General features: G+C 41.2%; 1 long non-coding RNA gene across 1 annotated transcript; it reads right to left on the bottom strand.

The window, feature by feature from the left end:
* Nucleotides 1-272: 272 nt before the first annotated feature.
* LOC107565774 (uncharacterized) lies at nt 273-10,056 on the bottom strand. Its single transcript, XR_001606418.1, has 3 exons — nt 10,036-10,056; nt 7,541-7,543; nt 273-360 (listed from the first exon to the last, which is right to left on the bottom strand). It is a non-coding gene; the product is annotated as an uncharacterized lncRNA (long non-coding RNA).
* Nucleotides 10,057-10,818: the final 762 nt, after the last annotated feature.

Genomic DNA, 10,818 nt, shown 5'->3' with positions numbered 1-10,818 from the left:
GTCTGAAATTTGCATCTAAAATGAGCATTTTTAATCAGTCTCCTATATTTATGTTCAGTTATTTCACTTGAATGGCATAGAAGAGGACCTATACATTGCCATTAAAGTAAAGTAAAATTACTGAACCTAAGCATAGGAGCCTGATAAAAATGCTAATTTTATATATATTGTGGCGGGGTGGAAGGATCACGCAACAAGGAGAGCTTGGTGTAAGGCCCCAGAGGGTGGATTTTATTAAATGACAAGTGACTACGTGAATGGTGGTGGTGCTCTAGCTCGCTGAGGTCCTCTCGGTTGTGTCCAGGTGCGGGTGAATCCGTGCCGTGCTCGTGGCGGGGCTGATCGGTTATTCGGTGCATTCTGGAACGAAATAGAGGGAGTGTTAGTCTGCTGTCTCATGGAGAGGCTTCTCACCCGTCGTCGGTACACACGCTGCTTATCTGCCGGCGGGTTGACGAGCCCCAGCTGTGGCCGATCAGCCCTTAGTGCTCGTGAGGAGGTGCACCTCGTGAGTTTCCAGGGCAACGCTGATGTGGAGCCGGAACGCTCGTCACCCCCTCCCCCCCAGCGTTGTCCTGGGTCTAGTCGAAAAAAATGGTGTTAGTAGGGGAGACACAAGGGGTGGGTGAGGAGTGACCCCCGACAGACCTGCAAAAGCTGACCAAATCCAGGAGAGGCCGTCAGCGTTGGAGTTGGCCACTCCGGCCCGATGTTGCACTAGGAAGTGGAAGTCTTGGAGCGCAAGGAACTACTGCGTCACCCTGGTGTTAGTGTCTTTGGCCCAGGCCATCCACTGGAGGGGCACGTGGTCTGTAACGAGAGTGAACTTACGGCCCAGGAGGTAGTAGCGCAGCTCCAGGACTGCCCACTTGATGGCCAGAGCTTCCTTCTCCATGGTGGCATAATTCTTCTTGGCCGGGGTCAGCTTCCCGCTGATATAAAGGACTGGATGCTCCTCACCTTCCTGAATCTGGGAGAGGACGGCTCCAAATCCTGTGTCAAAGGCATCCGTTTGCAGCAGGAAGGGACAGCTGAAGTCCGGGGCTCGCAGAACCGGCTCCGAGGAAAATGCTGTCTTTACCTTCCGGAAGGCGTCTTCCGCCTCAGGTGTCCAGCACACCTTCTCTGGCTGCCCCTTCCTGGTCAGGTCTGTCAGGGGGGCGGCTAAGGAGGAGAAGTTAGGGATGAAACAGCGATAGTACCCCGCCAACCCCAAGAAGGCTCGTACCTGGGACCTTGTGCTGGGTTTTGGGGCGGACCGGACTGCTTCCACTTTTTTTCCTGGGGCTTGACAAGGCCCTGTCCGACCTGGAAGCCCAGGTACTTTGCCTCAAATAGGCCCAGGTGACATTTGCGGGGGTTGGCGGTGAGCCCAGCCCAGCGTAGCTCCATCTGCACCCTCCACAGAAGGTCTAGGTGGTCTTCCCAACGCTCAGAGTGGATTACCACGTCATCCAGATACGCCGCTGCGTAGGACTGTTGGGGCCGCAGCAAGATGTTCATCATGCGTTGGAACGTAGCGGGAGCCCCGTGCAGCCCCTAACTAAATCACCCCTAACTTCAGCATCTGTTGGAATTACTCCTCAATAGCCTGCCGACGAGCCTCTGGGACTCGGTAGGGCCGTTGCCTGACGATGGTTCTTGGTGGTGTGTGGATCTCGTGATGGAGGACCTGGGTCCGCCCGGGGATCGGGGATAACACATCGGGGAACTGGCCAACCAGGTGCTGTAGATCGGCCTTCTGAGCTGCCGACATCTGTGGGTTGACGTCCACGACCACCATCTCTACGGTGGCGAGGGCGGCGTGATGGTCTCTTGTCCCCACCCATTTCTTCAGCAGGTTAATGTGATATAGCTGGTGGACACGGTAAGTGACTGGACTGATTTTCTCCATGACGGTATACGGGCCTTGCCAGCTGGCCAGGAACTTGCAGGCCGAATTTGGGAAAAGGACCATCACTCGGTCCCCCGGCTAGAATTCTTGAGGCTGGGCGGCTCGGTTGTAATGTCGCTGCTGCGCCTGCTGAGCCACTCCCGGACTAACAGCACGGCACGTTCCGTTACCCGACCCCCGGGTACAAGTGACACAGCTCTTGCCAAAAATGACGGCTCATGATGATGTGGAAGCTTTTCTACAGATGTTTGAAAACACGGCGACCCAGGAGGGATGGGGGAGGGAAGACTGGGCACGGCTGCTGGCACCCTTTCTCACAGGTGAGGCGCAACGAGCCTACTTCACCCTACCAGTGTGGCAGGGTGGAAGGATCACGCAACAAGGAGAGCTTGGTGTAAGGCCCCGGAGGGTGGATTTTATTAAATGACAAGTGACTACGTGAATGGTGGTGGTGCTCTAGCTCGCTGAGGTCCTCTCGGTCATGTCCAGGTGCGGGTGAATCCGTGCCATGCTCGTGGCGGGGCTGATCGGTTATTCGGTGCGTTCTGAAACGGAATAGAGAGAGTGTTAGTCTGCTGTCTCATGGAGAGGCTTCTCAACCGTCGTCGGTGCGCACGCTACTTATCTGCCGGCGGGTTGATGAGCCCCAGGTGTGGCCATCCTCCAGCTTTATATCATTCCATTTATATGCATTCTGTATTGGGATAGTGATCACAGCATCTCTCACCTCAGCATCAGTTGAGCACAGCATCTCTCTCTCATCCTGCATCCAGCTGTGCTTGCCTCCGTGGTCCAGAGCTGGGCTAATCCGCTAGCCGCCGGCTACATTCTACATTCACAGCGTTAAACAAACATATGTTAGCTCATCTACAGCGCACTGTAATAATCCATCTATATTTACTATGAAAATTACAGGCCTCTCTCATCTTTTTAAGTGGGAGAACTTGCACAATTGGTGGCTGACTAAATACTTTTTTGCCCCACTGTATATATATATATATTTTTTTTTACAACAGACGTATCAGAAAATAAAGGCTCTGGAGGCCTGCCGTTTCGTGTCTGTCCTGAGGGACCTCCAGAACGCCAACCCCCCCTCCCCGTTGGATGTTGTGTGGCGCGAGAACGTGCCTTCTGGGAGGGTGGAGTAATGTCAGACTCTGTTCTGTGTTTTGTGTGTGTTTTGTTCCCCATGTGTTTCCATGCCCATTTTTGGTCTTCCTGTTTCCTGTTCCTATTATGTTTATTCATCCCAGGTGTGTCTCGTCATCCCCTCATCATGTCGTGTGTGTATATGAAGTGTTCCCTATTCTTAGTTCGGCGTCCAGTATTGTATGTCATTTTGTGTTCTCCGTGATTACCTGTGTTGCCAGCTTTGTTTTCATTAAAGACTTTTGAATTTGCTTTAATCCTCGTCTCCTCGCTCCTTCGTTCCCATGCTCCCAGTGTGAATCGTGACAGTAGGATCTAAAAAATACCAAAACAGCTTCTAGTTTCCATCATCCGATATGGATGTTAAGATGAATTGTCAATGCCAAGGCAAGATCTGAAAGAGGAAGACAAATCTGCAATACAACTGTTGGTAGACTGGCCAGGAATACAAAACAAACCTCCATGTCACTGCAAAGGTTGTGCAGGAAGGTTAAGCAGGCACAAAATCAGTGTAAACATGGACTGCATAGAAGGCTCATCAGGAACAAAACGTTGCTTGCAACCTCATCCTAAAACCTTAAAGAAATTAAACTGTTTGGATCCATTCATTAAAGATAAATTTGGACTAAGATTAGACTAAAACAAGCAAATTAATGGTAGCTGCATTAACATTTGCAGAAATATCACATTTACCTTTTTTCACTGCAGAGTTTGTATTCACTTATTTTAACTTTTTTCAGGGGTGCTCAAACTTTCAGACAGCCGTAGAAAAAAGAAAAATCAATTTATTCAACCAAGTCAGAAACATTCTGTAATTACCATAGAGTGATACATCTCAATGAATCATTGTTTTGAATGGTTCTTTTATATGAACTGTCCGAATGAACTTAAATTTACTTGAATGAATAGCATGAAAGTTTCAGATGAACAAATTCAGTAGAATGATTCATACTTCTGAGAAAGAACTGTTTAGACAAGCCCATTCAATTATTTCTTAACAGCTCACCTGGCAGTAAAGCTGCATACACTAAGCGATATATATATATATATATAAAACGACACTATTTTGAAAGCAGATTAAATTACATTCCAGCATTGCTGTCTACATATGAATATGTGAAACAGCAGTATTCATTCCTATTTAGGGCAATGTTAAATTTTCTGTTTTTGAGTGAGAGACAACCACAATGACCAGTTAACCAGTAGACCAGGGTTCCTCAAATCTTGCCCTGGTGGGCCAATGCGCTGCAGAGTTTAGCTCTAACCCTGATCAAACTCACCTACCTGTGATTTTCTAAGGATCCTGAAGACATTGATTAGCATGCTCAGGTGTCTTTGATTAGGGTTAGAGCTAAACTCTGCAGAAAAGTGGATCTCGTGGGCCAGATTTGAGGATCCCTGCAGTAGACCATACATATGCCTACAAGCATGTTGGCTCTGTTTATTGGCTGCTCATTCATGGCTGCTTTACTTTGAGGGGGGAGAAAAAAAAACAACAACTTTGAAGTGAAGTTGTGTTTGCTGTCAGTTTGTGAATCTTTTTCCATCTGCTCCCCCCTTCAAAACCCGTGAGAATCCAAATATGCAGAACAATGGAGGATGACAGTCTGAGAAACAGACATACTGTAGAAAATAGTTTTGTACCATTGCTCACAGAACCTGCAGTAACTGTACACCAACTATGCAGATGAAATCCATCATCTAACTTATGGTTTGGATCAAGAAATGTGCTCTAAGGATTATGCACAAATAAAATTAAAAGCTTTTAAAGTTTTGGTAAGCCTCTGAAAAATCCATAAAAAAAATAAGTTAAGTTTGATGTTGCATATTTTTGTGAACTTGATGGTTTGTGAACCTGTTGGTGAAGGTTGCTGGTTTTAATCATGCCACTCCAGAGGTTCAGTATTGACGTTTATGTTATTAGCTGTGGCCCAACATTTCTCTCCTTATTGGAATGGCTGGTGCTCCTCACCAGGAGATTAGCTACTCATCACTGAAATTAGATCTTTCCCCACGAGGCTGCTCTTTACTTTTCATTAGTTTGGGGTCTGGACAATACCACTTGACTCAGAGGGATAAAAGTGACATCTGAAAAAAAGAAATACATAAAGAGAGAGAAAAGGAATTGGAAATATGCTACATTTTATTTGGAAATAGAACAATTTGTACTGCTAATTTGTACTGCTGTCACATGGCTGTTTAATCCATTATGTCATGCTTTTGAACACTGTGGTGGGAATTCACTTGTGATGTTGAGCTCTTGCCTCTATGGTTATTGGTTTTAGAGGGATGAAAAGGCTGTTCAATGCTGTTGTACAAATTTGCATATGTCTGACTGAAATATCTGTATGAAAGGACTGATGCTGAACTCTGAACTTACGAAGTCTTCCTTCATTGGAGGCTTTCTAGTAAGTGTGTGTGCTCTAAGAATGTAAAATGCAACTGTGTTTTTTTCTTCTTTGTTTAAGAGGAGAGAGGTCTATGTTCTTCAAAAGTCTAGAAAGGGGAAAACACTTGTTGTCATTTTTATTTCTTTGACTATCAGCAGCGTTATTGACAAATAATGTGTTTCGAATGTGTTGGGTTGTTTGCACTGTGTTGGCTCTTCAATCACACAAAATGCACTTTCTCTCTGAGGCGATTGTGACAAAAGTGTTTAAGCAAAGAAGATCTTCCATTCTCAAGCACACTGTTTATGCATTATCTAGGCAAACTTCAACTATTAGGAGCTAGCCTAAATTAGTTTCTAAATGCAGAGGAGGCTTTGTAAGGACTATTGATTTGTTGTGACCGTGTGCACTCTGATGCTATCTCTCCAATGCATAAGCATGACATTTGAATCTACCTTTGGTATGTATTCTGCAATGGACAAAGTGGCACCTCTGGGTTTGTTATCTCAGATATATAGTATTTCCTTACGTATGAGTGGAGAAGATCTATGCACACACATTTGTTGGTTGCTTCTGAAAGTCTTGTGCCTTTCTCTCCGTCATCTCTATGATGCCTGGTTTTATGGGAGCAGGGAAATGTACTGCTTCGTACCTCTGATGCAGAAGTCTTGAGTGGGCTGAGGAGTGACTGCTCTGATTGCATTGAGTCCTGGGTTCACTGCAGATAGACTATATAAAAAATGTAGGGTTGGATACTTGACTGGACGCCAATTGTATAATGATTTAGAGTAAACCAATATATTTACAATTTATAAACAGTATAAAACAATGTGAAGCCTTCTTTATTTTTCAGTGTGATGCTTTCTTCAACTTAATGGATTAATTCACCCAAAAATGAAAATTATGTTATTAATTACTCACCCTCATGTCATTCTAAACCCATAAGACCTTTGTTCATCTTTGGAACACAAATTAAGATGATTTCTGAAGGATCGTTCGTGTGACACTGAAGACTGGAGTAATGTCTGCTTAAAATTTATAAAATGATAAAGTATGTACAAACAGAAAACAGTTATTTTAAGTTGTATTTAATATTTTCTAAATATATATATAAAAAAACATTTAAAATAATCATACATCAACTTTTTAACAACAGTGTAAATGTACTATTACATCACTGCCAAAGAGAATTGGTCTGAAATAGCTATAGTGTTTTCTGTACTCTCAAGATCAAAAGTGAGCACAGAGTGCAAAAAGTAAAAGTTTAGATCTCTTTGAGAACATTTTGATTGCACTCAACCCTTTTATTTATTTATTTATTTTTATTTTTATCATTCAGAAGATTGACAATACTCTTGCAGAGATGGCTTGGAGTGGGGATGAGAGACAGGACATGGTATGACTGAATGGCAGATCCACTCTGCTTGAAATGGAATGAAGTTCTGTTGTCAAGGAAACGGCGATCATTTAAAGGCTCTGATTTCTCATGGAGCTCTTTGTCCTTGTTTTTTCTTGTTAGATTTGAGCTTATACAAATCAGTTGTGATCTGTTAAAAATAAATTATGCACCACCATCAAATAACAAACAAACAAACAAAAACAATAAGAAGAAATAGGAAGACATGCTTATTTTTATTTGAATGGTATCTCTGATTTTACCTAATATTTACATTTATTTTAGATTGGCTGTGAACTTTTGAATTGGATGATCAGGGGAAACATGGACATATTTTATGTAGCTTCTGAAGAGAAGTAGTTAATGGGAAAAAAAGATATTTAAACAAAATGAGAAAAATGTACACATCCTGTTCAAAACTTTACACTCTTTATCATCCTGTTCAAAAGTTTACACTCTTTATCACTACATATCTTGCATTGTGTTGCCTTCTTGAGTATCACTCAGTAAATATTTTCACCTTTCAGTTGTCCTCAGAGTGAAAGGATGGATCTCAAAATCATACAGTCTCTGTTGGAAAATGGCACTGAATATTTTCTGAAATATTTAAAATAGTTGGTAGTTTAGAAAATCGAAAATAGTGCTATGGTTTTTTTGGTCAGAACCATGTCTGTCAGAAATCATATCTGCCACACAGAGGAGTTGTCTCACCTTCTTTGGTTCAAGTGTATTTTCCTACAGAACAGCAATCCAATCCGCATTGTGTGTCATATGTCAGTGTAACACTCCACATACACTATTTGCTTTTGAAGACCAGGCGTTCATATTATTTTAAGTGTGTAGTTATTATTAACAAATACACCTTAAAACAAAATATATAGAACAGGACAGTAGCTAAAGGTAGTTCAATATATCTCTTTGTGGAGAGGATGTGCAGAATTGTCCGTTGTTTATTAACCCCACCATCCTCTTCTATGTCATTGCCTCCAGTCAGTCCAGGCTGAATCTTATAATGGATCTGGCATTCCTGACCAGTTTGTTCAGATGCTTTGACCCCCAGGGCTGATGTTATTCCCCCTGCAGACAACTATAAAGAAAGAAAAGCTGCCAGCCACGCATTAGCTGAACATCCCTCTCAGCCTTCTGCACATTTTGACACACGTGAGCCACTTCAAACGGAACAGCATGCACTGGCCTTCTGGTGTTGTTATACCTGGTACTTGTAGGACCGAACTGACAAGTGCTTGAGTCAGGGCACATAATCAGGTAATAATTTCATTGTTTTATTTTAAATTGTCAGTTTTGTATTAACAGCCCCAAGTGTCAATTGCTCATTTTAGAAAGAGAGGTCACACTTTATTTCAAGGTCCAATTCTCGCTATTATCAAACCAGCAACTAAGACTTTTCCCACAATAAACTCCTAATGTGCTGCTTATTAATAGCTAGTAAGGTAGTTGTTAAGTTTAGGTATTTGGCAGGATTCAGGATGTAGAATATGGTCATGCAGAATATGTGCTTTATAAGCACTAATAAAAAGCCAATATGTTAATAATAGGTATGCTAATAAGCAACTAGTTAATAGTGAGAACTGGTCCCTATACTCAAGTGTTACCAAAAGAGAGAAATAGAGAGAGGGTGAGGGTAAAAAATCTTTGCCATATGGCAAGTAACTTTAGCAAGCTGAGAGTTGTTTCATAACCACCTTTTGCAGATGATTTTAATGTGATTTTAATATTCACCTACTGTACAGGTAATGATAGGTTAAAGCAACAACTATATTTTAAAACTAGTATATGTCACAATGTCAAAAACTGTTGACCTTCATCAGCTTTGTTATTATTGGTATAGCTAGAATTTATATGACTTCCTATTTCTTTCATACTGTCTGAAGAGTAAAGTACTTTAAAATAACTGTTTTTCATACTGTCTGCCCACATGTTTTCCCTTGCAGCTGAAAGGTTTGTCGGCTCTTATTGACAAATAACTACTAATATCTGTCTGTCTGTCTGTCTGTCTGTCTGTCTGTCTGTCTGTCTGTCTATCTATCTATCTATCCATCTATCTATCGCTATCTCTCTCTCTCTCTATATATATACTGTATATATATATATAGAGAGAGAGAGAGAGAGAGAGAAATGTAATTTGTTTCTATGATGGCAAAGCTGGGTTGAAAAACTGATATTTTTTTACTTTTTTCTTCAGGATTCACTGATGTATAGAAAGTTCAAAACAACAGCATTTATTTGAAATAGTAAAATAATTTACTGTCACTTTTGATCATTTTATTGCATCTTTTCTGGATAAAAATATAAATGCATTTAAATAAATACATACATACATAAATTACAGATCCCAAACTTTTTTATGGTAGTGTGAATCACTGTCCATAGGCTGCTAATTCACAGTGATATATTGTACCGTAGATTGTATTTAGCCAAAAAAATGATTTTTTTTTATGCATTTGCATGTGTTTGTAGTCTTAAATATTTGTTGCAGATGCTTGTCTCTCAAAACACAAAATTTAAGAGATAGTTCAGCCAAAAATGAACATTCTGTTATCATTTACTCACCCTCATGTCTTTCAAACCTGTATTACTTTATTTCTTCTGTGGAAGTCATACAGGGTGATTAAATAATGACCAAGTTTAATTTTTTGGTTAACTATATCTCTGCAATGATCAGACATTAAGTATACATCATTTATTTATTTATACATAACAAGAGCAGGTTGGCTTGCTAACATTTCCAGGCCTGTTGTTGGACTTCTTTGGGCAGGCAAGATTGGAAAACTGTATGTGGGCCATAGTTGTAATGGCCTCTGTGAGCCATTCATTTGCATCGTATTCATCCATGTGTGAACAAAGTGCCTTTGTTCAATTTACCGAATTACCTTTTCAAGATGAGTAGCTTTCAGTGTAGTGTATTTCATACTGTGAGCTTACTTCCCCGTTTCCTGTTTTCTCTGTCTTTCCATCTTAAATATGGACACAAATGATATCTGCAGCTCATTTTCTATGGATGCTTGTTGCATAAACTGCAGTCCAAGTTAACAGGAAATACATTTACCAGAGGCAAACCCCCCCACCCCACATCAAGTACATTTAGAATGACTATAACATATCTCTCTTGCACACACATACTCATATCATCTTATTTAGTGTTTTCCATCTAGTATTTCATTTCCTGTCCCGATTTTCCATTGTACTTGCTTTTAAAACTGAAGTGGTTCAAATGCACATTGTATTGTTATGTAAATGTCAAGATATGCCATATTATGTGAATGCAGCTGGTAATGCAACACAGTGAAACCAGGCCACATCTGACTCATACCAGGTGGAGAACGTCACAGTCGGCTGTGTTTGAGGGCAAAGCAGTACAAACAGTTGATAAATAAGATTAAACCACTGCAAAACAAACAGCCAGATGGACAGACAGTGTCTGTGCTTCCTCTTCAAAGCAATACAACAAATTGTATTCAGTCTTAAGAAATTCAAGGTCAATTCCAGTAGTTTATTGCAAAGAAAGAGAAGGAACTCTTCTGGGGTTTCCTTTAGATTTGCACACACACATTTTTCTAGTCTTAACCTCAATCCATTTCTGATGTTTTGACCAGTGATTAGTTTAGCATACAGTATAAGCAGGGAAACACTGAAGTAAAAACCTCTGTAGTCTGCCTTGATGTATACATTAACCTGGCAGAAATAGTTTACTGTAGGGGGCGGTTCTAGTATGACGCCTGGAGGTATCTGATGTACCAGCATATTAATGTTGACTGAATTTGAGGAGAAAATTCATCTGTGCACAAATTTGGATGCTGAAATATCCCATTATTTGATTCTGACATGCTCTGACATGCACTTTTGGAGTGTGTTTGCTTTTGGTACACAACATACATAAGCATAGAAAGAGAGAAAAGGAAAAAAAAAATAAGTAAATTAATTAATATTCCTCATATTAGTGATTGAAAAGGTGTAGAATGCTTTTCAGA

This window comes from Sinocyclocheilus grahami, unplaced genomic scaffold, assembly GCF_001515645.1.
Source record: "Sinocyclocheilus grahami isolate Dianchi unplaced genomic scaffold, SAMN03320097.WGS_v1.1 scaffold1026.1, whole genome shotgun sequence".
NCBI classification, from domain to species: Eukaryota; Metazoa; Chordata; class Actinopteri; order Cypriniformes; family Cyprinidae; genus Sinocyclocheilus; species Sinocyclocheilus grahami.
The sequence above is the reverse complement of the archived record's forward strand: the minus strand, read 5'-3'. Positions and strand labels throughout refer to the sequence as shown.